A 24,391-nucleotide genomic window follows, 5' to 3' on the forward strand; every position below is an offset into this window, starting at 1 on the left:
ATCTTGGATAAGAAGGGTATATTTTGACAAAAAGTTATGTAGGCCCCCAAACCTTTTCTCCTTTTGCAACGTTTTACTCATTACCAGCATTTGCCTCTCTCCCATCAACATAACAACTCCTATTTCAAGTAGATGTGGCCATATGATCAAAGATGAAAAAAAGAGTAAACATCACATCCAATTTCCCCTTTATAGTTTCACAGCAGCTTCTGTGAGATCTCAGAGACCAATGACACATAGCATATGCATAAACTTTAGAGAGTTTTAGATGGATCCAAGATATGCACAACAACTATATACTAATAATAACAACATAATATGTGTGAACTCTATTCAGATCCTGTGCTAAGTAGCTACATCTCCTTTAATCTATGTAACAGTCTTATCTGGTAAGCATGCAGTTATAATCCATCTTTTATAAAAGAAAAAACTGAAATACAGAGAGAAGGAATAACCTTTCCCAAGTCACACAGCTAAGCTCGGAGTCAAATTGGGATGTTTGACTGTAAACTTTTTTTCTTCAAACTCTACTATTATTCTGCTAAAGTAGGGCACAGCTTTGGTGTTTAGCTTGGGATCTCTGACATGTCTGGCTTCACTTAATATGAAAATATTAAGAGTACATAAATCCTCCATATAAATTAAGGGAAAGGTGAAACTAAAATATTCTAAGCAAAAACTGTACAGTTTATTATCAGACAACTCTGTTTTAACAGAAAAAAAGTATGAGTTGTTACTGGGTAAGTATTATTAGCAGTTTCTGATCCTGGATAACAAAAGGGAGGTAGACTTAACAAAATTTAGTTAGTCCCAGACCTCCAATGAGGAGGGTAAATGAAAGAGTGCAGAGTTTTGTTTTGTTTTGTTTTGTTTTTCTTAATTTTGATTGAGGAGCCACTCAATTCATTTACTGAGTCTTGGACTTTTAGGGAATTTATGCCAGAATTATGGAATTAGATCACCAATGAATTAGCCTGAATTTTTAAAAATAACCAGATTCTGTTCAAGTTTTTTGAGCACTTCTCAAGAAATAGATGCTGTCATAGGGTTTTTACATAATACTTAATTCTAATAAAATAACAGCAAGAGGCATTTATATTCATGAAGAAACTATGAAACTTCCCAAAACTGTTTAAACTTCTTAAACTCTAAAGACAGTTTTGAGACCAAATGCACTAGCTAATTAAACTAGCAAAATAAAATTACACAATGGAATTTATCTAATAACTGAAATAGATATGAAACTATTTTCTGAGCAGCAAGAAAGTTTTGGTTATCATTCTTACAAAAAGTCCTTCAATTACCTATATCTATTGTTACTATGCTTTCTAAACCATACTACAAATAGTCAAAATAATCTTACTTAATAATAGACAAACATGTAAATTGACCGTACCTCCGCTACGCCCACAGCCAATCAGAGTGAGTATGCAAATTAGAAGGTCAAAGATGGTGGCTGCCCAGCTGCTCCAGGCACAGAGTGGCCAGGCGGGGCAGGACGACTGCTATGAGAGGGAGGGCAGGGGGATCTACAGGAGCGGAGTGCCACAATGAAGACAAGACTGCAGACTCCGGAGATGAAGATGGCAGACTCCAGCTGGAGTCTACAGCAAAGACGAAGAAGGCAGACTCTGGTGGGAGCGAAGGCTTGGGTCCCTGGTGCTGGAGGAAAACCAGTGCTGGAAGCCAAGGGAAGGAAGGCCTATTGCACGAATCTCTTCGTGCAACAGGCCTCTAGTGTTTCTAATAATTGATTTGACCACATTTGGCTCAAGCTCTCTGTTGGTTGTCCAATGCATATGGAATGAAACCTAGACCATTTAGCCTGGCATTCAAGATCCTGCATAATCTCTTGATAATCCATTCCTTCTGCTTCCTTTTTACTCAAGAAGCACAGCCAGCATGCATGTTTTTTTTCCTTAAATTTTATATATAATCTCATTTCTGCATCTTCAGTCATGTCTGTATTTCCTTAGGGATTTATTTTACTCTTGTCTGTACATCTGCACCCTGTTACTTATTTGAAGACCAACTCATAGCCCATCTTCTTTGAAATTCTTTTGTGCTCAATACAGTTCAATTTTTTTTTTCTTTCTCCTCAGAATTAACGAACGCTATTTTTATATTAATGAACTTTATTTTTATATTAATTACCTTTTGATATGTCATTTTATTAATTTCATTGATATTCTCAAAGCACTATGTTTACGTTCTATTTAGTTTTCGTGTTGTTTTTATTTTTATTAAAAAATTCACTGATATCCCTCAGTCTGGTGGCAGTTTTTATCTTTCACTATTTTAAAAACGTTGCTTCATTGTTTTCTCATTTCTGTTGTTTACAACAGGACATAGCCTTTCATCCCTATCTTTTTTCTTCTGTTCATATTATGTCTTTATTTTCTCACTAAATTTAAGATTTTCTGGTTCTCACTTGTTTTGAGTAATTTAATTATGACATGCCTTGGTATAATTTTCTACATGTTTCTTGTGCTTGGTGTTTATTGAGCTTCTTGGCTTTGTAGATTTGTATTTTTTTCCCAAATAAAAAGAAGTATCCATTAGCTTTCAATGCTTTTGTCTTCCTCCTTCTTCCCTCTCCTTCCAGAATGCAAATTGCACACATATTGAGCCATCTGAATATCTCCCACAACTCACTGATGCCCTCTAAAGTTCTCTGTGTTTCATCTTGGATAGTTCTATTGTAATACTATCAAACACTAACTGTTTATGCTGCAATGTCCAACACCTAATCTGTCATAATTCCTTTCAATGTATTTTTCATTTCATACATTGTTGTTTTAATCTGTAGAAGTTTAATTTTAATGTCTTCTATATCTCTATTTAACTCTTTGAATACAGACAATCCTATGTAATAAAAGCCTAATATGCAAATTGTTCCCTCCACCAGGAGTTTGGCTAGGAGTTTGACCGCTTGACCAGTAGCTATGATGTGCACTGAACCCCCCCCCCCTCCGCCTCCCCCAGGTGCAGATGCTCTGACCAGTAGGTTAGCTTGCTGCAGGCGTGGTGGGCTGGAATAGAAAGTGAGGCGTGAGGTGAGCGCCATCAGGAAGCTCCCAGGGTTTGGCGTGAGCCCTGGGCGGAGGCGGGCAGGGGTGGGAGCCAGGAGGGACCAGGTGGTGCGGGAGGCTGTTACGCGTGATCTGAGAGCCATGGACTGCACAGCCCTCCACAGCCTATGGCATTCTCAGTGCGCAATTTATAATCTTCAGAGCTGCTTCTTTTTATTTGTTAAATGTGGACGAAAGGAGCCACATGCTAACCTGACAAGCTCAGGGGAGGCCTGCGTGGCAGTCTTGCAAACTCAGAGACCTAAAATAACCACAAAAGATGGTCTGAAAATTAAATATTTAACTACAAACAGGTTATAGTGGGCAGTCATGTCCTAGGCCGATATTTTCCCTGACAAAGATCAACTTAGATCTTTACTGAGCCCATTTGCCTTTTTGCCTCTAAGATAACATATCTGTGAGCTGTCTGGGTAACTTGTAACTTCCCTTTTTCTGGAGCCCCTGGGGCACAACCAAATGTGGTGGGTGCCAGGACAGATACCACAAATTCCTTCATTATCATGTTAATTGTTCCTGTACTCACCTAAGTATGTGTCCATCATTTTACTTTTTATCTAATCCCAGGCGTTTCCCACCGCTTTGCTTTATCCCACCTCCTTAATCCGTCACCAATGAATTTCATGTAACCCACCTATGTCCCTCCTTTGATTGCAATGTATAAATACAAATGTAACCCACCATTCTCCGGAGCATTATCTCAATTCATTGAGGTTCTGCTTCCCGGCATATGTCGACAGTTTGGCAAAATAAACTCACAAAAATTCTTTACAGGTTTCAATGGTTTTTTAAGTTAACATAAGTTTCACTAACTACTCCAGGAGAGTGGGTAGCACCATTACAAAGGGATGGACCAGGCTCGCCTGCCCAAGGCCAAGGGGCGCCTCGGGCTCCTGGGAACGCAGCAGAGAGGGGGGCGGGGCTGAGTCAGAGAAACCCAGTCTAAAACTTGAAAGGAAGTGGGAGGCAGCGAGGGCAGAGGGCAACAGCTGCCCAGGGGCCTAGAAAAGCTGCTGGGTGGGGACAGCTGAGGAGCCCATTGCCTCTCCCACAGGACAGGCTCCCTCCCTCCCTCCTCCTCCCCCTGACCCATCACCCTAGCTCTCCTCCGAGGCCCCTCACAGCCCTGCACCACTCCGCACAGACTTTGGGGGAGCTCTGCCCCAGGAGGAGAAAGGGGGAGGCTGCAGACAGGAGGTCACAGGAGGAGGGGGCAGAGCAGGGCCCACCAAGTTAGATGGAGGAGAGGGAGGGAGAGACCCCACAGGACTAGGGACAGAGATGGGCGGGGAAGGAAGGCCATGCAGAAGCATTGCCCTTGGTTGAAGCAGAAATCCTGACCCCATTTTACAGACCCCAGCAGAGTGTGTGTGTGTGGGGGGTAGGGGGGCGAAGACAAAAGAGGGTGTGAGGAGACTGGATGGATAGAGAGGAGCGACGTTTGATTCATGGCCTTTTTATTTTTGTCAATATATTTTTATTGATTTCAGAGAGGAAGGCAGAGGGAGAGAGAGATAGAAACATCAAAGATGAGAGAATTGATCTGCTGCCTCCCGCACGCCCCCTATTGGGGATTGAGCCCGCAACCCAGAAATGTGCCCTTGACTGGAATCGAACCCAGGACCCTTCAGTCCGCAGGCCGTGGCTCTATGCACTGAGCCAAACCATCTAGGGCGACACATGGCCTGTTTAAAACCGCTGCAGTAGGCTGAGCAGGGGTCTTACCACGATGGTGTTACCTGATAATGAGGGTGTCTCTCCTTGTGTTGGTGTAATTGCAACTTCAGCAAAGTAAAGACACACCCATGGAGCCTGCAAAGGGTTTCCACGCACATGATGCAATTTCCTTCATGTGGCAGCTGAAGAGGGTGAGCAGAGCCTTGGAAGGACATGAGGTCTCCAAGACCAGGGGCTGGAGGGAAAGTGTGTGCCGAGCATTCCTCACCGTGAGTTACGATCTATATATATAAAAGCCTAATATGCTAAGTGTCCTACCAAGCGGTTGACCGACCTGTTGCTATGATGTGCACTGACCACCAGGGGGCAGATGCTCTGACCTGTAGGTTACCCTGCTGCTAGGGTCCAGCAGATCGGGACTGGGCAAGATGGGGCTGGACATGCTTTGGAGCCCTCCCGCAGTCCCTCCCGCGGTCCCTCACTGGCCACCAGCCCTGATCTGCCCTATAGGAACTGGGCGAGACAGCCCTGATCAGCCCCAATCGCCAGTCAGGAGGAGGGACCCCACCCGTGCATGAATTCGTGCACCGGGCCTCTAGTATAATTATAAAACCTGTTTAATGTTTTTAATCTACTCTTTTTTAAAAATATATATTTTATTGATTCTTTTACAGAGAAGAAGGGAGAGGGATAGAGAGATAGAAATATTAATGAGAGAGAAACATCGATCAGCTGCCTCCTGCACACCTCCCACTGGGGATGTGCCCGCAACCAAGGTACATGCCCTTGACCGGAATTGAACCTGGGACCCTTCAGTCCGCAGGCCTACGCTCTATCCACTGAGCCAAACCAGTTAGGGCTTTAATCTACCCTTTAACATCTGTGTCAGTTCTGTGTTGGTTTTGATTGATCAGCCATCATTATGGGTCCTATTTTACTGCTTTGTTGTTACTTGGTAATATTTTATTAGATGCCAAACATTGTACAGTTTACTCTGTTGGGTTCTGAATATTTTTTATTACCACAATAATAATAATTTACTATTATTTTTTTTATTATAATTACCACAAATGAACTTTGTTCTAAAATGATGTTAAATTACATTTAAAAAGTTGATTTTTTTGTTTTTTGCTTTTAGGCTTTGTTAGGCAGGATTAGAGCAGTTACCAGTCTATGGCTAATTATTCCCCACTACTGAGGCAAGACCATTTTGTGTACTCTGCCTAATGACCATGAATATTGAGGTTTTCCAATCTGATTAGTGGGACAGATAGGATTTCTATCCCTATATGAGTACTGAGCAAGTATTATTCTAACTTTTCAGGTAGTTTTTTCCTCACACAGATTTGCTGATCAGTACTCAATTGGATAATAAAGATGGATCCTCTCTAAAACGAGAGATCTCTCTGACTCGCTCTCCTTTCTGATTTTTTTCCCCTGTGATTTCTAGCTGCCTTATTCTCTGCAGATTTTCAGCTCTGTCTTCACACCTTAAGTAGTTTGCCAGTCTCTCTTTGAATTCCTTCTCCCTGCATTGTGACCCAAATTTCTCCCAGGGTAATATTCTGGGAATTTTAGGTCTCATTTGTTTATTTCCCATCTCTCGGAGATCAGTGTTCTTCATTGCCAGATGTGTAGTGTCTGATAAACCTTTTCCATATATCTTGTCTATTTTTTTGTTTTGTTTTATTTTCAGGCAACAGGATACATTTAGTCTCTTTTACTTCACCTTGGTCCGAAGTGGAAGTCTAAAGATAGCTTTTTAATCAGCAAATAAATTATAGTCCAAATAGTCCTTAAGAAAACGAAAAAAAAAAAATATATATATATATTGCTATCTTCTCTGAAATGTAGTCTTAGAAAATATCAGGGTTCTTGCTTATTAAAGTAATAATGGTAAACAATTTTTTCTGGAAACCTTGAAAATAATTGCAGTCTCATACAATTGACTAAAAGAAATCAGGACGGAACAAATGAGAATCAGGCAACAGGATAATGATGAAAATCTTAATATATTTTACCTGTCTCTTCTTTTTTGTCTGGTTTTCATGTTAATTTGAACTTGTGTGAGATCCAAAATCTACTTGGGATAAAACTATGTCTTCTTCTCTTAACCCTTAATATAGATGGGGCCTAATATAGTGAGATCTAGTAAAGATGAGCTAATATGATTAAAAAAAATGTTTGGGGCCAAATAGACTGTTAGAAACATAGCTTGTGTTAAAACAGTTGTATGCTACAGAATGTTCTAATTATAAATAAGACAAACATGTCCCAGCACTATAGATGTCGATTCACGCCCTCTGCCTTGGTAGAAGTGAAAGTGCTATGGCTGACATTGAGAGCAGAGGCCACAGAAAGCACCAGCACAGATGCTACAAATAAGATGTGGACATGGGGAAAGAAATCTAAATGGTAACACGGTCTGCACGCCTCAACAGCATCCTAAGTTCCACAGTAAGAGCCCTTGTGTTGTGGCCATAAAATAAATGTGGTGGAAGGTGTAGTGAAGTAGTAATATTAATACTTTATTTTGTAGAGTGCGTTTTGCCACATGGTTTCTGTCCTATCATTGTGAATAAATACTTGAATTTTTCCTCCTTAATTTCATTATTTTCATCCGAACTTTCCTAGTTACATTTTGCCTATTGAGTCAAAAAGCTTGAACTATGGACATGAAAATTTTAGCCTCAAATTTTATCAGAACCGCAAGAAAGTGTCACTCTTTCGGGAATGAGGGGGAGAAGGGGAGCGGGGGCGAGTGCACTGAAATGTCAGCGCAGACTTTGGAGAGTGGAAGGGTAGCCTGCCGTATGTGCTGCTTTCCAAGTTTGTCGCTCCTACTGAATCTGCATTTTGAATTATTTTTCCCCTAGATGTGTTAGTTCTTTTTTCCAAGTTGAATCTTACTTTATTTTTCTTGCTAGGGCCCATTTTATTACTCCAACATTTCCCATTTTAGTATCATCTGCAGAATTCATTTAGACTCTGTTTACTTCCTTGCTGAGGTCTCTGAGACAAAGAGCGGGATGGACCCGGGGGTCAGACTGTGCATCCCCTCTCCTGCATGCAGCCCTCATCACCCACACTGGCCCACAGAAAGGAGGATTTAATCTGCTACAAGATTTCCCTATGGAAGGGGATTTCTTAACCTTCCCTATAACACAAGATAGAATTGAAAAATAGAAAGGATAATAACAACAATATGTTTGCCTTTGCTTCTTGGGAATAGAGCAATCAACAAGCATTTATTAATCATCATTCGATATATGTCCAGAGCTTGGCCAAGTAACATGGATGATATAAAGCGGGGGGAGCCTTAGCCCCGTCCCTTGAGGGAGATGTAATCTAATTTAGGAAAGAAAGCTCACACACACTTCTGAAACAATGAGAGGACGCCTTGCATGGATGCAATGACTTGTGAGATGTAGAATGGAATTGCTCAGAGAGTAAAAAATATCCACATGGATCATAAAGCTCAGAAAAATGTTGGTGGAGGAGGAAGAGCTTATACCCCAAGTATTTATTCATAAGTTCATACTGTCCTGTTCCAAATATTTATTGAGCATCTACTATATGAGAGGAATCCTCTTAGGAGAGAGAAAGTAACAGACAACGTTGGTGCCATCATCAAGCTTTTCAGCTGACAAGAAACAAGAAATCACAAAATCATGAGATAGGAGCTATCAAAACTTTTTGAGGTGCTTTTCCTGATTCTAAAGCCAACAAAGCAAGATGTGATCTGCAGGAGTTGCTAGATACATAACTTATTCATTTATGTATTCATTTAATCTGTGTAAAAAATTAGACTACACTTTATGCAAACATGAATAAGAATTGGACTCAGGCCTGGACTTCAAGATTTCAGTCTAAAATGCATAGTACAAAGTAGAAAATAATGTTTGTATTTTTACCTGGCTTACATTTTAGTTACCAATATGAATCTAAGAGAACAATTTGAAAACATTTGTGTTTTGTGGGCAGGAGGTTTTAATTAAATGTGCTGGCAAGAGAAAAAGCCTTGTTGGGGGCTTGGGTGGAAATCTGGCCTCACCTAAAAGCCAGCAACCATAGCTGCCTCTCCACTGGAAATGTCCGAATAGCATGGTTAGTATTCAGGAAAGTATAATAGCAGTAGTGGTAGCAGGAATGGCAGCTCGTATACACTCAGGACTTTCTCTATGCCAAGCCTTTAGTTAGCAATTTTAAATTGCAGAATCTCATTTAACCTTCTCAACCTTCCAATGAACTAGCTATTCATTTCCATATTTCACAAAAACTCATCTGAGCCTTAAAAACCAATTTCGCCATTCCTTCCCAACCAGTAGGCAGCTGAGCATGAACTCAAACTCAGGTATCTCTTCTAACGCTAAGCTTAAAATTTCAGAAGTAGGCATGGCCATGTAACCAAAGAGGTCTGGCTTTGCGTGATGGCCAGAGGCAATGGTTCTTAACCTCAGATGCACATTAGAAATACCTGGAGAACTTAAAAGTACCCCTGTTCTAAGCCAACATAATCAGAATCTCTGAGGGTGGATCTCAGGCACCAAAATTTCTAAAGCCTCCCAAGATGATCCTGACATCCAACCAGGCTTGAGAACAAATGTCATTAGGTTCTACCCAGAGCAGAGGAGAAAAACAAATATATTAAAAACAAACAAAGAATATATAATACTATTTAACATGATACAATATGAATATAATTTTGGGAGCTAAATCTTGCTCTGGGAAATATCAAAAGCCTTGCTTCCATGAATTGTCCCACAATAGGCAAAATCCACACTATTTAAACAGATTATGGCTTTCAGCCAAGTGCTCCAGGAAGTCAAAAGGTCTGTGTCTTCTTTGCTCTAAGTCTGTCTGATCGAAATTTTTATACCAGAACTCCTGGTTTATCTACAAATTATAGAAAATTATTTTTATTAGGTAGAAGGGATGACCACTTTGTTCAGAATATGGGGAGTCTGGAAGACTGGAGATCAGCGGAAGGCCCTTTAAATGCACACCACAGTCACCCCACAGTTTCTTATAACCTTCCCTTGGCATACACCTCAGAGACACATATTACATAAGTCAAGAAAAAAGGTCAAGCATACATATAAGAGACCCTGTGTGCTAGGCAGTTAGACAGACATGAGGCAAGCAAGGACATTGGGCCAGGTACAGAAGGTCACCACAGCAAAAAGCCCCAGGTACTTAGCAATAGGCAAAAGTGGAAAACAATGACCTCACCCAGGGTAACCTTTCCTCCTCTTGCATATCACCAGTCATGCAGTTTGGACCTCCTGACCTTTCCTCTCTACAGATAACATGCAGGCTCAGTTGTATTTCTGTTCCAGGTCCAGAAAAGCAGCAAAACCAGGTAAGTGACACCATAGCTGGCCTCAGGTCCAACTGCATTGACTAATGACCCCCTGCCCTGACACTGACCAATCAGTGGAGACCATGACCCTGAAAGACCACACCTGGAACACTGATGCAAATCTCCAATCTGATGAGGACCCAGGATACTCTTCCTCCTGGAGCCTGCCTGTACCTTCCCCCGCCCTCTCTTTTCCCCCCAGGCCTGTTGCCTTTACCTTCCTCACTCCCAAGCTCCAAGGGCTCTTCTTTTACTTCTGTAACTTGTTTTCTGAACCCATTTCTTTTACCTCTCAGTTCTTCCACCTCTAACTAACTATTCTCTTATAGTTTGAGTCTTGACTCTGAATTCTTTCCTAGCTAGAACTCAAACTTTAGTTTCAACGTTTTCCTTTACAACGGTTTTATTCTGTGGATCAAAAATTACAACCTCATGCCTTCATGAAGGTAAGGAATAAAGGCTATAACTGATAAATATATCAAATCTATCAAAGTTATTCAAAACATAAAAGGTCTTTTAAAATTCAATATCAGGCTTAAAATAATACTTTTCTCTTAAAACACAGTCTTTTGTTTATGGAGACTACATATTTTCCTAAATGCTGCAAATAAAATTAACATTTTTAAAAATATCAATTACTTTATTTCTGTGAATTACAAGTTTTTAGATTCCCAAGCCAAAACTTTTATTTGACAATTAAAATTGGTTCATAGAGTATTATTGTAGGCCAGCTAAATCTAATGACCTTTCTGCTCTCCAAGTTTCAAACCACAGATTTCAGGAACAGAGACCAATGAAATGTGTATCCTACATTCCAGCAAGCAAAAGCAGTGAGGAGCTTTTCCTGTGGCAAGTAAAGACCATGTTTCTTAATAAGAAAATGACTGTTTGAGCCCTGTAACACATCAAGTCATTTCCTGGACTGCACTTTCCATGTGGCTTTCTATTATTACCTGATAAACTCACTTTGCATCCTTGATACCTCTGGCCTTCATCTCTATCTGCGCTAGAAATCTTCACTTAACCTTTTTCAGCTCCTTGCATCCCCCTCCACCCCCCCAAGTGATTGTTTAAAGGGAATGAAGAATGTAGAAAATGGAAAATGGGAAAGTTAATTAAAAAGGAAATTTTCTCTAAGGAAGTTGAAAGACATTGTTAACACTTCAGTTTTGCTCAGGGTTCTGATATCTTTCTCTGTGCCACCAAGTCAGCCTGTCATTTCTCCATATAATCTTCAGCATTGCTTTTCTGTGAAATTAAGGGACTCAGAAACTGAATAAAGGAATGGAGAATGAATGAAGCAGAGATGATATGTGCATACATACCTTCTCTCCTCCACTTAATTTTTTTAATAGCTATGATTTAGTATTTTACTTCTCTTAAACACTTTGCCTTTATTTCTCCTAAAAGACCACTACTTAATATCCATTTACAGTTAATAAAAGGAATGTCCTGAAGTGGAGATAACTAGCAAGGATCATTCAAAACTAATTGAAATGTTAATTTACCATTGAAATGATGGGCACAGATTTTCCTCTATATATATCCTTTAATTAAAACATCACTTTTTATGGTAATTACTGTGAGGTATAAATGTAAATAAGTACATTGCACACAAAAAGCTTACAATTTTCTAGATGGAGTTAGTAGTAAGTTCCAGTTCAAATATCATATAGAGATATTGAGTGTTGTAATATAAAGAATACTGGACTAAGTGACAGAGGAAGTCAGAGCTAACTCCAGCATCACCATTTTCCACCAGGGACTTGCAATAGACTGAACGGTGATGTACACAAATTCATATGTTAAAGCCCTATCCCCCCAATGTAACTGTATTTGAAGGTAGGGCCTTTAAAAAGGTCACTAAGGTTAATGTTAAATAAAGTTATGTAGATGGGTCCTGATCCAAGATGACTTATGCCCTTGCAAGAAGAAAAGACACCAGGGATGCATGTGCACAGAAGAAAGACCATGTGAAGACACACCAAAATGGCAGCCACCTGCAAGCCCAGGAGAGAAAGGTCTCAGAGAAAGCAATCCTGCCGGCAGCTTGATCTTAGAAACCAGCTTCAAGAACTGTGAGTAAATAAATTTTTGTTGTTTAAGCCACGGGGTCTGTGTTACTTTGTTATGGCAGCCCTTGTAAACTAATACATTCTTCTGATCTACAAGACACTATTAATGATTAACAAAATGAAAAATTTTAGAATCTGACACACATTTACCCAAAAACTAGAATTCTAGGTTATTTTAAAAATTCTACAAAGGTATTATAACTGTCAAATGCCTTGCTTAAATAAATTCCATTATCCTAATTCAAGGGTCATTATGATTTGTTTTACTGAAAATAACGTTTTTTCTTATAAATAGACTATTTTCTTTGTGTTTTCTTAATATTACAGACTCTTTCTTAATATTCCTTGTTTAAGAAATAACTACAAATTTCTTTATATTGTTCCTATTATTTGTCACAAGTCTCAGTTGGTGCTGAGATTTATTCTCATGGATACTATTTTGAGAAGTGCATGTACCCATGTTTATTTCTTCAATAATTTTTCATACATCTGTGGTACATATTGTTGTTGACCAATCTGGTACATTTTTCAATATTATATTTATATTGTTCTGGAAGTAAATGTCAGAGTTCTGGATCAGGAATAGAGTATTACCACCTATAGTAATAACTATGTTAGCTCTCCATATCCTACTTGTCCCCTCAGAGTGATGCACTTAGGGCCAGCTGGACCATATAAGTACCAGGGAACTATGAATGTGGGGTTTATATAGGCTTCACAGTACTCCTCTTTTCCTGAGAGAAGGAGAAAAATATTTGCTCCCTAGTGGTTTAAAATCTTTGACATATAAAGGAATGACTGAGTTTCATCCTTTGATTATAAGCAAACACCAAGGAGGTAAATCCTTTAAATCTACCTGAGATCTCTCACAATCTGTTCAGTTATCTTTTAACTCTCAAGATTTATCCTTTCCTTAATCCAGCTTCTAGTTTTCTTTTCTCTGAAAGTTCTAACCATGTAGAAACATGAATATATTCATTTCCCTACACTCTTTCTGAGCTCTCCAATCCTTGTGTGGGGAAGCTCTAATTAAGAAAAATAGACATATAACTTTCTATTATGTTTAATGTAATGTTTAATAAAATGTTAAAATAATTAGGGTGCATATCTTTAATATGATGAAATGAAGGATAATCAAAAGGAATAAATATATTGCATACATGTGGAAAGAGTGAAACAAAACACATTCAAGTTATATTTTTGTCCAAATGAGGTCTTTGCTTCCAAGTTTTCCACTTAGGTTGGTAAGCATCCTATGCTTTTAGATAGTAATTTTTAACATCTCACAGAAATGTGACCACCCAAGTGATCCATGTTGGGCCTAATTAATAGATTGATTATACACATGGGTGGGATCCTTCTCCACTTCTCTTCTGCACACTCCTTAGTGTCTTATCAAGATTATTGTGATTGACTCTTCCTTCTACAGCAAAACAGTTAAATTTTTAAAACTCTGTTATGGTCTTTAAAATATTTAATAATTTCATTTTTACTTAAAATACACTCTTAATTATTGAATTTAGAATGCAATTCACATTTGTTAACTGCCCCTGCTTGATTTGTCCCCAGTCTATGTCTCTAGCATCACCTTTCCCTGTTTACACTTAACTCACTATATTTGAGCCACAGTAGCATTTTCTGAGATATTTAAATCAATAACAAAACAACATCTTTCCACTTCAGGGCTTTTTATTTCAATTTGTTTTGCCTTAAATGTTCCTTCAAATGAATGCTAGCTCCACTCAACCACCCCAAAATGTCTTCCTTTATTCTCATCTTTCAAGTCACAACTTGTAGTAGATTTGGCTAATTATCCAAACACAAAAAAATGTGTTCTTCCTTCTAAAGCATAGAGTCATCAAAAGGAAGTTATGCATTTCGAATCTGCCTTGCAGCTAGGTAGAGCCATGTGAGTAGTTCTCTCCAGGGAAAATGAGAAGACATGCCATGTGATACTTCAAGGTTTAGCTGTTAAGATCCTCACCCATGCTCCCTCCATACACTTTCAGTATGACTAGAAGAAGAGCAGCCCCCAGGTGCCCTTGAAAGAAACATGTTGGAGAGGTCAACCAAAGGACTTGCATGCATGCATATAAGCCTAACCAGTGGTCACAGACAACTGGGGGGTGGGGCATGCGTGGGAAGGGGTTTGGGATGGGACTGGGGGGATGAGGACAAATATGTAATACCTTAATCGATAAAGAAACGAAAAAAGAGAAAAGAAAAAAGAAAATGTTAGTGGCTCCATCAGAATAAGTTTTTGATTAATTTCTAGACAATTATGATCCCATCAACTTGTTTATCTACCCAAAACTTTTACATAAATACAATCTTCTATTTAACCAGTGTACATTTTGGGTTCTAGTTTTTATATCAGTCAGTTTAACCTTACTCATAGAAATAAGTATTGTTGTCAACAACTTAGATAGCAGAGTAAGTGCCCACAATATTTGTATCTTTAGAAGAGATGGAAAAGCAGAACGTTAGTAGTGTACGGTGTTTGTTATTTATTACCTTTAGGAAGATACTACACAAAACAGCTTGGGGAAGAATTGACTGATGCAAAAGGGTGAAGAGTCTAGCAAGTTAAAAAATAGAAAACAGAATTTTTAAAAGGACATAAGTAACAACAATTTATCAATGATCCTCATTAAACAAAAACACAGCTTTGAAAGGTTTAAATTAAAAATTCTTCCATTTCACTTGGATTTAAGGTAGCCGAAATAGAGAGAGACATAAGGGGTGGAAGCAAGGAAACAAATCAGACTTGAGAATTACGTCTAGGAGAAAATTTCATTGTAGTTACTGGCACCTGGTTTGACTAGAGGTAAATAAGTCAGAAGCCTACTGTTTTCTAAAGACTTGTGCTTACAAAGAAATGTGGGCCTGGACCAAAGAAGCTTTTGATTATTGAAGCCTTGTAGCATCCCCCAAGTTATAAAATTTGTATGTGTAACAAGTAAGGAGTTGTGAAATCTGTGCAGCCCTCAAAGAGGACATACTCTCCAACAATCCTTTTTAGATGTGGCTCTGGAGGATAGACAAACAACAATCCTGTATAATAAAAGCCTAATATGCAAATTGACCAAACAGGGGAACAACCAGTGGAATGACTGGTCACTATGCTGCGCACTGACCACCAGGGGGCAGATGCTCAGTGCAGCAGCTGCCCCCAGCCTACAGGCCCTAGGCCAGCCAAGACGGGTGCCAGTGGGGGCACCCCTGATTGCCCCTCCAGTCACCCTGCAGAGCAAGGCTATTGGCAGTGGTGGCGGTGGCAGTGGTGGGCGGGGCCAGCGGGCAGGCGGTGCCAGCATGACCAAGGTGGGTGCCAGTGGGGGCCCCCTGATCACCCCACCAGTCACCCCACAGATCGGCCCTGATCGCCGGCCAGGCCTAGGGACCTTACCCATGCATGAATTTCATGCACCAGGCCTCTAGTAGTAAATAAAGGACTTTTCCTTACTAACTGAGTAGAGACCTTCACAATAACTGCCAATTAGAATACCATGACTGCTATGAATGAGTGACTGTATGTCTTGTATTATTCAGCATTTTGAATGGTGGTTTTTATTGCTATCCTTGCTCCACCTTCTAAAGTAAACATACAGGTTGGAGAGTGTGAATAACTAGCCTTTTAGTGCACAGCTCATTAAATTTTGAGAAACCACCTCTGGAACTAATGAAGAAGACAGTGTATCTCTGGACTCCATACTGAAGGCAACAACTGGATTGGACTTTGAGTTGCCTTTTTGGGAATGCAGTACAGAATAATATTTGGTGGTGAGAGAATAGATTGTGGAAGAAATGCCTGTCTACCAAAAATACGTTTCCTCTTTCATATTATGGAGTTTTCATGGGAAACACAAGCAAACTTTCCTAGGCTCTTTTTTTTTTTTTTTTCTTTCTAGCTGGGATCCTGTGACCTGTTCTAGATGAGACTTGGGTTACTTCCAAGTCTGGCACATTGAATGTCCCTGGCTTTTTTTCTCACCCACCATCATTGTTTTTTCTCCATTTTAGCCAGCTTGAGTGGAAACAATGGCCAGGGTGACCTTAGAAGCCATATGTTAAAGATGTTAGAATGTCCGTCAATTTAGTTCTGAAAGATGGCATGGAAGAGGACTGTTCTGCTGATACACCCATGTGTCCCATGTGTTATAAGAACAGGAATTAGGTTTCTTGTTGTGTTGGAGTGATCACACAAGCATGAGTCTATTTGTCAAATATTACTTTCTCAGAGAACATTCCTATCCATATAACATCTATTGTAATGCCTGAGCACCATAGAAGATGCTCAGTAAATATTGTTTTGAATGAGTCAATGCATAATTTTAAAAAATACACTCTTGGTTTGAGTATCTACACTAATAAAAGAGAAACATGCAAATTAACCATCATTCCGTTATGCCCACCAGCCAATCAGGAGGGAGTATGCAAATTAGAAGGAGAAAGATGGCAGCCACCCAGCTGGTCCAGGCGCTGAATGGCCAGGCGGGGCAGGATGCCTGCTATGAGAGAGAGGGCGGGGGGCAAAGGGATCTACAGGAGCGACACTCTGGCCACAGCGAAGATGAAGACTGCAGACTCCGGAGTCTGCAGCCAAGACCAAGACCAAGACTCTGGCCGGAGTGAAGGCCTGGGTCCCGGGTGCTGGAGGAAAACCGATGCTGGAAGCCAAGGAAAGGAAGGCCTATTGCACGAATCTCTTCATGCAACGGGCCTCTAGTGTGTATATATATATATATATATATATATATATATATATATGTGTGTGTGTGTGTGTGTGTGTATATATATATATATATATATATATATATATATTTTATATAATAAAAGGCTAATATGCAAATTGACCGAACGGCAGAATGATCAGTCACTATGATGCACACTGACCACCAGGGGGCAGATGCTCAACACAGGAGCTGCCCCCTGGTGGTCAGTGTGCCCCCACAGGGGGAGCACTGCTCAGCCAGAAGCCAGGGTTACGGCTGGTGAGCACAGTGGCGGTAGCCTCTCCAGCCTCCATGGTAGTCGGACATCCCCCAAGGGCTCCCAGACTGAGGTACTTCCCCTCCCAGTGCACAAATTTTGTGCACTGGGCCTCTAGTATATATATAATTTATTTTGAGAAACACATCATTAGAAAAGTTTATTCAAACACTCATGCAGAGATATTACAGCATTGTTTATTCTCTTATTCCCAGGCTCCAACCCTCATCCAGCTGCTTCTTTTTCTTAAAGGGAAGGCAGTTCTACTTCAAATGTAATTCAGAATAGGACCCAGCTCTCTGATTTATGCAAAGGACATAAATTCACAAATCTGTCTGGGTACTTCTTTATTCAGAAGTGATTGTATGCAGCTGCTGTTTCTGGCAAAATTAAAAGACAGTGGAAGTGGAAGTGACTGGATCATAACAGCAATCATTTTTTCCTTCATTAAGTCCATCAGGTCACCTTCTATTCCCCTCTCACTCAGCTCGTCCAAACTGTAGTATCGATGAACGATCTTCTCAGCGGTGACCACCCCGACTCGGACCCCGTGGGTATCTTTGCCCAGCTGGCACCCGGTGGCAGATGACACCACGACATCAAGGTTCTGGTAGGTACCCCCAGCATTCCTGTGGTAGTGGCCCCAGAACACAGCTTTGATACCTGCTTTGGCGAACTTGTCTGCCATCTCCTTGCGCACGGTCTTGGTGAGGTTGGAGTAGTCCTCGTCCTCGCCGATGCTTTGGAGGAAGAGAGGGCTGTGCTGGAAGACGATGGCGTGCTGGCACTTCTGCTGCCCCGCCGCTGGTCCTGGGCCTGGGCCTGCTTCAGGGCAGGGCACCTGGGGGCGTCCTACAGAAACTGGGAGTTGAGGACGAGGAACAGGACGCCCCCGACCCAGAAGCTGAACTAGTCGCCTCCCCAAGTCTCCTGGAACTCCGCCTTGGTCTCGGGCGTGGGGACGTGGCCCACGTCGTGGTTGCCGCCGAGTAGGCCAGCGGGATGTCGCTGTCCACGTTCCTGAGCAGCCGCTGCAGGTCCTTCATCTGCTCCTTCCACCAGGGCATCCCTGGCATGGCATGGATGAGGTCCCCACACAGAACAAAGAACCTGGGCTGGGGGTTCAGCTTGTTGATGGCCTGAATGGCTTGCTCAGTTAGACGAATCTCCTGCCCCCACTCATCTCCACCATTGTCACAGTCCAAAGTGGACCAGGCCTTCATCAGTCCAAATTGTGGGTCTGCACCCCGGACGAAGTAGAATGGGCCTTTCCCTTCCCTTTCCTGTTCTGCGGGAAACGCGTCCAGCCTCCTGCCCCGGGCTCTGTGGAAAATACACTCCTCCCTCTTCCCCCCCATCCACTGCAGACATGGCGATCAAGTTCCTGGTCCCACCTGATACACTGCCTGAGTTTTTATTTTTGACAGGATAATCTGATTTCTTAATATTTTACCAGTTATAGGTGATCACAGTTTAGATTCTCATTCACATAAATGTTTTCTATTTTTTATGTATACTCATTCAGGTTTCTGTTTCTCTCTTAACTACCAACATGATACATCTAAGTTAGAACCTTTTTCTAGTTTTATTTCCTCTGGATACTTTCTTAGAGCTGTTACACACACGCGCGTGCGCACACACACACACACACATCATAGAAAAGTAGAATTCCTGGAATTAGCAGGGAAGAAATACTTCCTGGCATTACCAATATAGTCTTTCACCATCTGAGGAAAATTAATGTAGTCTTAAACTACTGATGATGTGATGGTCTTGCTTTTAATATGACAAACACTGAAGTTTGTTGACCTTATTTTGACTGCAAAAATTTATTATTTGGTTCTTTACAAAAATATCTAGGCTTTCTCAATTTCATTCTCTTGGCTCAAGTCAACAATGAATTGGCCACAGTCATTGGAAAAGGGTTTTCCTTTTTGTCTCGAGTAGTTGTTGGGTTCAGTGCATTTCTAGAGTCTATCCTTCACCACATGGGCTTAGAACTCTCCTAAGAACTACAAATGTAAGAAATGAACAATACAGTGTATTATTAGATAAAGCACTGATTCACTTTAACATGGAAACTTGTGATATTTATTTTTTATCACACCAAAAATATTCCTTTCAACATATCTTCGATTTCAACTCACATACAAATTATCATGTCCTTACCATCAGAGTTTAAATGATCATAGTTGAACATGTGGCTTCATTCTTATAATTCAAAGTTTTAAAAGAAGCAAATCCTAAGTCTTTGATTTTACTCAGTGTCTAAAATAATGGTGAGGTTTGGGATGAGGAAGTGAAACATGTGGCAATAAATTTAAGCCTTTTATGGAGCATAGAGAATTCTAACTGGACAGCAGAAGCATCATGGAACAGAGATTCCGTCTTTGTATGCTGTTTTGTGTGTGATTTGTTTAAAACTTTTCACTGAATTAGACACATTCATTTTAGTACAATACCCCAAAGCTCCAAAAATATGTTATTTGTTTCTAAAAAAAATATTTCATGGGAACAAATATCATTTTGTATTTTGAGATATATATCTTTCAAAGAAAAAATATCACTTTCTTCGTAGGCTGCAAAAGCTAATGAAGCCACAGGTTTACATGAGAATTTGCTAAATGTGAATATCCTAAATTTCAGCTAAAGTTTTTAGTTAGGTTCTATGCAACACAACATGCAGAGGTGACCAATTCTCCATGATTGCTTGAGACTGATCACAATGGCCTTAACATTCTCCTCAGCTTCACTAAACTGGACAGGTTTTTTTCTGACTCTAGGCCCCTGACCTCCCTTTTCTTAGAGCATTTTCTTTAGAAAATGTTCAATTGTAGCAACAGGATGGATGGGACTGGAGAGCATTATGCTAAGTGAAATAAGCCAGTCAGAGAAAGATAAATATCTCATGATCTCACTCATTTATGGAATATAATGAACAACATAAATTGATGAACAAAAACAGATCCAGAGACAGAGAAGCATCGATCAGACAGTCAAACCTCAGAGGGAAGGTAGGGAAGGGTGGGGGTAAGGTGGAGAAATCAACCAAAGACTTGTATGCATGCATATAAGCTTAACCAATGGACACAGACAACAGGGGGGTGAGGGCATGAGTGGGGAGGGGGGACAATGGGGAGATAAGGACACGTATGTAATACCTTAATAAAGAAAAAAAAAGAAAATGTTCAATTGTGAATTTTCTCTGCCTTTTTGTCATTTAAATCTTTTCACACCCACTTGACAGTTTCACAACTTGGGAATATTTGTCTGAGGAACCAGGGAGTCATCTCTGTGTAATGTAGTCATCAAGAAAGATAGCAGGCATCTCCCAGTTTCTGCAGGAGAGTTGGAGCCTAACGTCAATAAACAAAAATTAGCAAACACAAATGGACTAATCCCATTTACCAATCTCCCCTATATTATCCTTCAGTATTTTCCACTAATTTACCTCAGAGTTTACAACACTTTCATCTTTAGTTTCAGTGTAGTTGAGTTCAATCTCTCTCCCTAGTGTGGTAAGTCTTGAACAAGGTCTTCTTTGTATAAGTCCATCCAATGCAGTTTTCCTTTGAAACAACTTTCCCTGAGATAGTGTTAAAAATGATCCCTCTCAGAACCTGCCAAACTAAAAAATGATCCCTTTCAGAACCTGGCAAAAAAAAAGGAACCCTTTTTTCAAAGCACAACCCATTTAGCCCATTGATACATGTTCTGCAGCCTGCTATTCTCTCAGAAGAGTAGGAGTTTCCAAAGACCACACTGCTGTGCATGGTGGTCTGCTCATCATTATTCTGCTGCATAAACTAGCTGCTCAATAAATATTTGTCCAGTAAATAAATTACTCAACAAGGATGTGAACACTAATGTCATTGCAACATTTATCTTCATTGTTAGATCAGTGCTGACTATAGGATGACCCTTGTTTACTTATTCATTTCTTCATCAATTAATTTATTCACCTATACATTCAACAAATAGATATTGAGAGATTCTTTTATTTTGTCAGTCCAATAGTCTTTGTCTCTGCCCTTTCATAGTTTACAGAGTAGAAGGAGATACTGCAATGAACCAAAAGCAATCATACCATGTCCTTCCATCTCCCTCCGACACACACACATTTAAAACTGTGGAAACTCCAGTGGATAAATTTAGAGTGATATGATATAATGTAAAGTGGATGTAAAGTATGTGTTGACTATATATGTTTTTTTTACTCTTTGCAATCATTTAAAATTTCTAAAACTCTTTAGAAGATGAGATTTTTTGGTCATGGTTATGCAAATATTGTTCCAAATGTCATGAAATGATCCAATATATTTTTGTCAATATACCAAATTTAAAAAAAAAAAAAAAGAAAGAACTTGTGTATCTAAAGAGATTATGTTGGAAACCATTATTGGTATCCTGAATTTCAAAGAATTATTTAAAATATTAAATAATAAATTTCAAATTCATGTTTTAGAATATGAAGATGAGTCTTTTGGAAAAGGTTATCTGGTAAGCTAACAGACCTCACATGGCCAAACAGATGAGATTTTGTGACTGACATCAGTTTTTCTTATCATTCCAGGAAACAAAGTGATTCCCATTCCAAGTAATACAAAAGAAAATAGGATATGGCCATGCTGACTAAGATATGTAGCTAGGGATTGAAGCATATGCCACTTCTATGCCTTTCTTTTGGTGCAATAGAATAGGTATGTGTGTGTGTGTGTGTGTGTGTGTGTGTGTGTGTGTGTGTGACCTCTAGAGTGCTATTGTTAAATGAGAATATAGAACTAGACTTCTTTGTGCTTGCTATGATTATTAGAGTAGAACTTAAGATCTTTACACATGACTAAAAAAGTATTTTTCTGTAATGTTTTCCTGTTGTCTTATCCCAGTTTGTTAACCTAGCATGCTTTCTTTAACCTCACAGAGGTTCTTGTGGAGTCACCAGATAGAGCTTGGTTGCAAATTTGTGACATACTTCAGCAGAGGTGTCAGCTAAGAGGATGCATTGTTTACAATTAACAAAATTCCTACACGTCTGAACATTTGTTAGTCAAGTGGTGTAAGCCTAGGATACATACATGAAATTGCAACTTGTATTTATGTTAGGATTTCTTTAATTGCAAATAGCAGAAAACTCAACAAAAACTGGTATAATCAACAACTACAATGAATTTATTGACCTTAATAACTTGGCAGTCCAGATAAAGGGTGTTTATGGGACTTTGCACAGTGAATAAGTCATAGGTACCTAATTTTTTTTTTCTTTTTTTTTGCTCCATCTTTCACAGCTTTGGTATTCTTTTTCAGTTTCACATGCTGATTCCTGGATTTTCTTTTATAATGATTGCAGTCCTGTACCTCCTAATATGTCATTAATTCACACAGAATAAAGACCACTTCCCTGTGGTCTCACTGGCTTGAATTGGGTTATGGGTCAGCCTAAATTGAATACCAAGGCCACAGTGATGAGATAAATTGACTAGATTAAGCCTGTTCGGCCCACCTCAACAGCACTGCTATTACCCTCTGAGGAGAAATAAAATTCCTTCCAAGGAAAATCAGGCTACTCTTGATAGAAGGGGGAAATAGATGCTTCGAATTCTAAAGTTCAGTGGCAACCCCTAAAAGTCTTTGTATATAACTTACACAAAGACTGATTATCTGTTAGATAGTCTCTTCCAACATATCTCGTGGACACTGAAATAATATCCTGATAATATTCCTTCTCTTACCCACTCTCTTAGTGCTTTTCAGAAAGAATTCTAGTGTTATTCTCTTGGGTTTGCTATACCTCTTCCCTCTAATCTGCTACTTTTCTTGTCCACCCAAAGCTCTCTAACTTCCCAGCCTCTACCCATTTTAAGATGCATTTCAAACCTCAGAATTTGGTGATCTATCAGGTAGAATCTCAGCGACCTATTTTAACTGGACTCATCATCATTATGTAAAGAAAACTACTTTTACTTTTCTTAAAAACAGGTAAGAACCAATTTTTATAAACAATAATTTTCTAATATTTTCTTCCTAGAGAAGAGGGTACTTGTTTTTAACCAGCCCTGGAAAAATATTTCTTTTTCATCAAAACAAGCAGCATGATTGCTTAAAATGCTAAAAGAAAAGGAACAATTAATTTGAGTTTAACATTTATTTTCTGTTAAAATATTATTAAATTATATCTTTGGTGGGAAGTGATGCAGAGGAAAGACAGGCTGTGAGTTTCAAATTCATGCTAACTCTACTCAATTTTTCTGTTTTTAAATAAGTAAAATAAAGGGTAAGAGAATAGTTATAATAGCAAACACCTGCTAAATAATAGCAACGTGTGCTATGTGTCAGGCAATGTTCAAACATGTAATTTATGTATTTCTTACCATAGCTCTAGGAGGTAGGTAATATCATTATCCACATTTTAAAGAGAACTGTGTCACAGATTAGCCAAGAAACTTGCCCAAGGGTGGCAGAGTTGGGTTGAGAATCAGGACAGTTTAGTTTTAGAATTCATGTTCTTACTTCTACCACATTATAATGAATAAGTTTTCTGAGTTGGTGGTAAGCCAAAAAATGAGTTAGATGAAATGATGGAATATAAGATCAGAAAGATGTTCCTATTTATTTTATTTTTTATACTAGTTTAAGACCCAGAATAAGCTTATTTAGGAAGATTCTAAAACTTTTGTCTGTTTCTATAAAACTTCTAGGCAATACCAACTGGCTATGTGTCCCAGTTGGTGTTATGGAAGCTACGATGGGAACTTTAAGTTTGAAAATGAGATAAACTTTGAGATCCTTTAGCCCAATCTCTTATTATTTTTATACTAGAGGCCTGGTGCATGAAATTCGTGCATGAGGGGGTGTCCCTCAGCCCAGCCTGCACCCTCTCCAATCTGGGACCTCTCGAGGGATGTCCGACTGCCCTCTCACAATCCAGGACTGCTGGCTCCCAACTGCTCGCCTGCCTGCCTGCCTGATTGCCCCTAACCACTTCTGCCTGCCAGCCTGATCAGCCCCTAATCACTCCTCTGCCAGCCTGATCGATGCCTAACTGCTCCCCTGCTGGCCCAATTGCCCCTAACTGCCCTCCCTGGCTGGCCTGGTCACCCCAACTGCCCTCCCTTGCCAGCCTGGCCCCCCCAACTGCCCTCCCCTGCTGGCCTGGTTGCCCCAACTGCTTTCCCCTGCAGGCCTGGTCCCACACAACT

The 24,391-nt window shown here is 39.9% G+C and overlaps 1 pseudogene; it reads right to left on the reverse strand.

Annotated features, from left to right (window-relative positions):
• Positions 1-17,499: 17,499 nt before the first annotated feature.
• On the reverse strand, positions 17,500-18,553 carry LOC103284352 (serine/threonine-protein phosphatase CPPED1-like; annotated as a pseudogene).
• Positions 18,554-24,391: the final 5,838 nt, after the last annotated feature.

This window comes from Eptesicus fuscus, chromosome 10, assembly GCF_027574615.1.
Source record: "Eptesicus fuscus isolate TK198812 chromosome 10, DD_ASM_mEF_20220401, whole genome shotgun sequence".
Taxonomy (NCBI): Eukaryota; Metazoa; Chordata; class Mammalia; order Chiroptera; family Vespertilionidae; genus Eptesicus; species Eptesicus fuscus.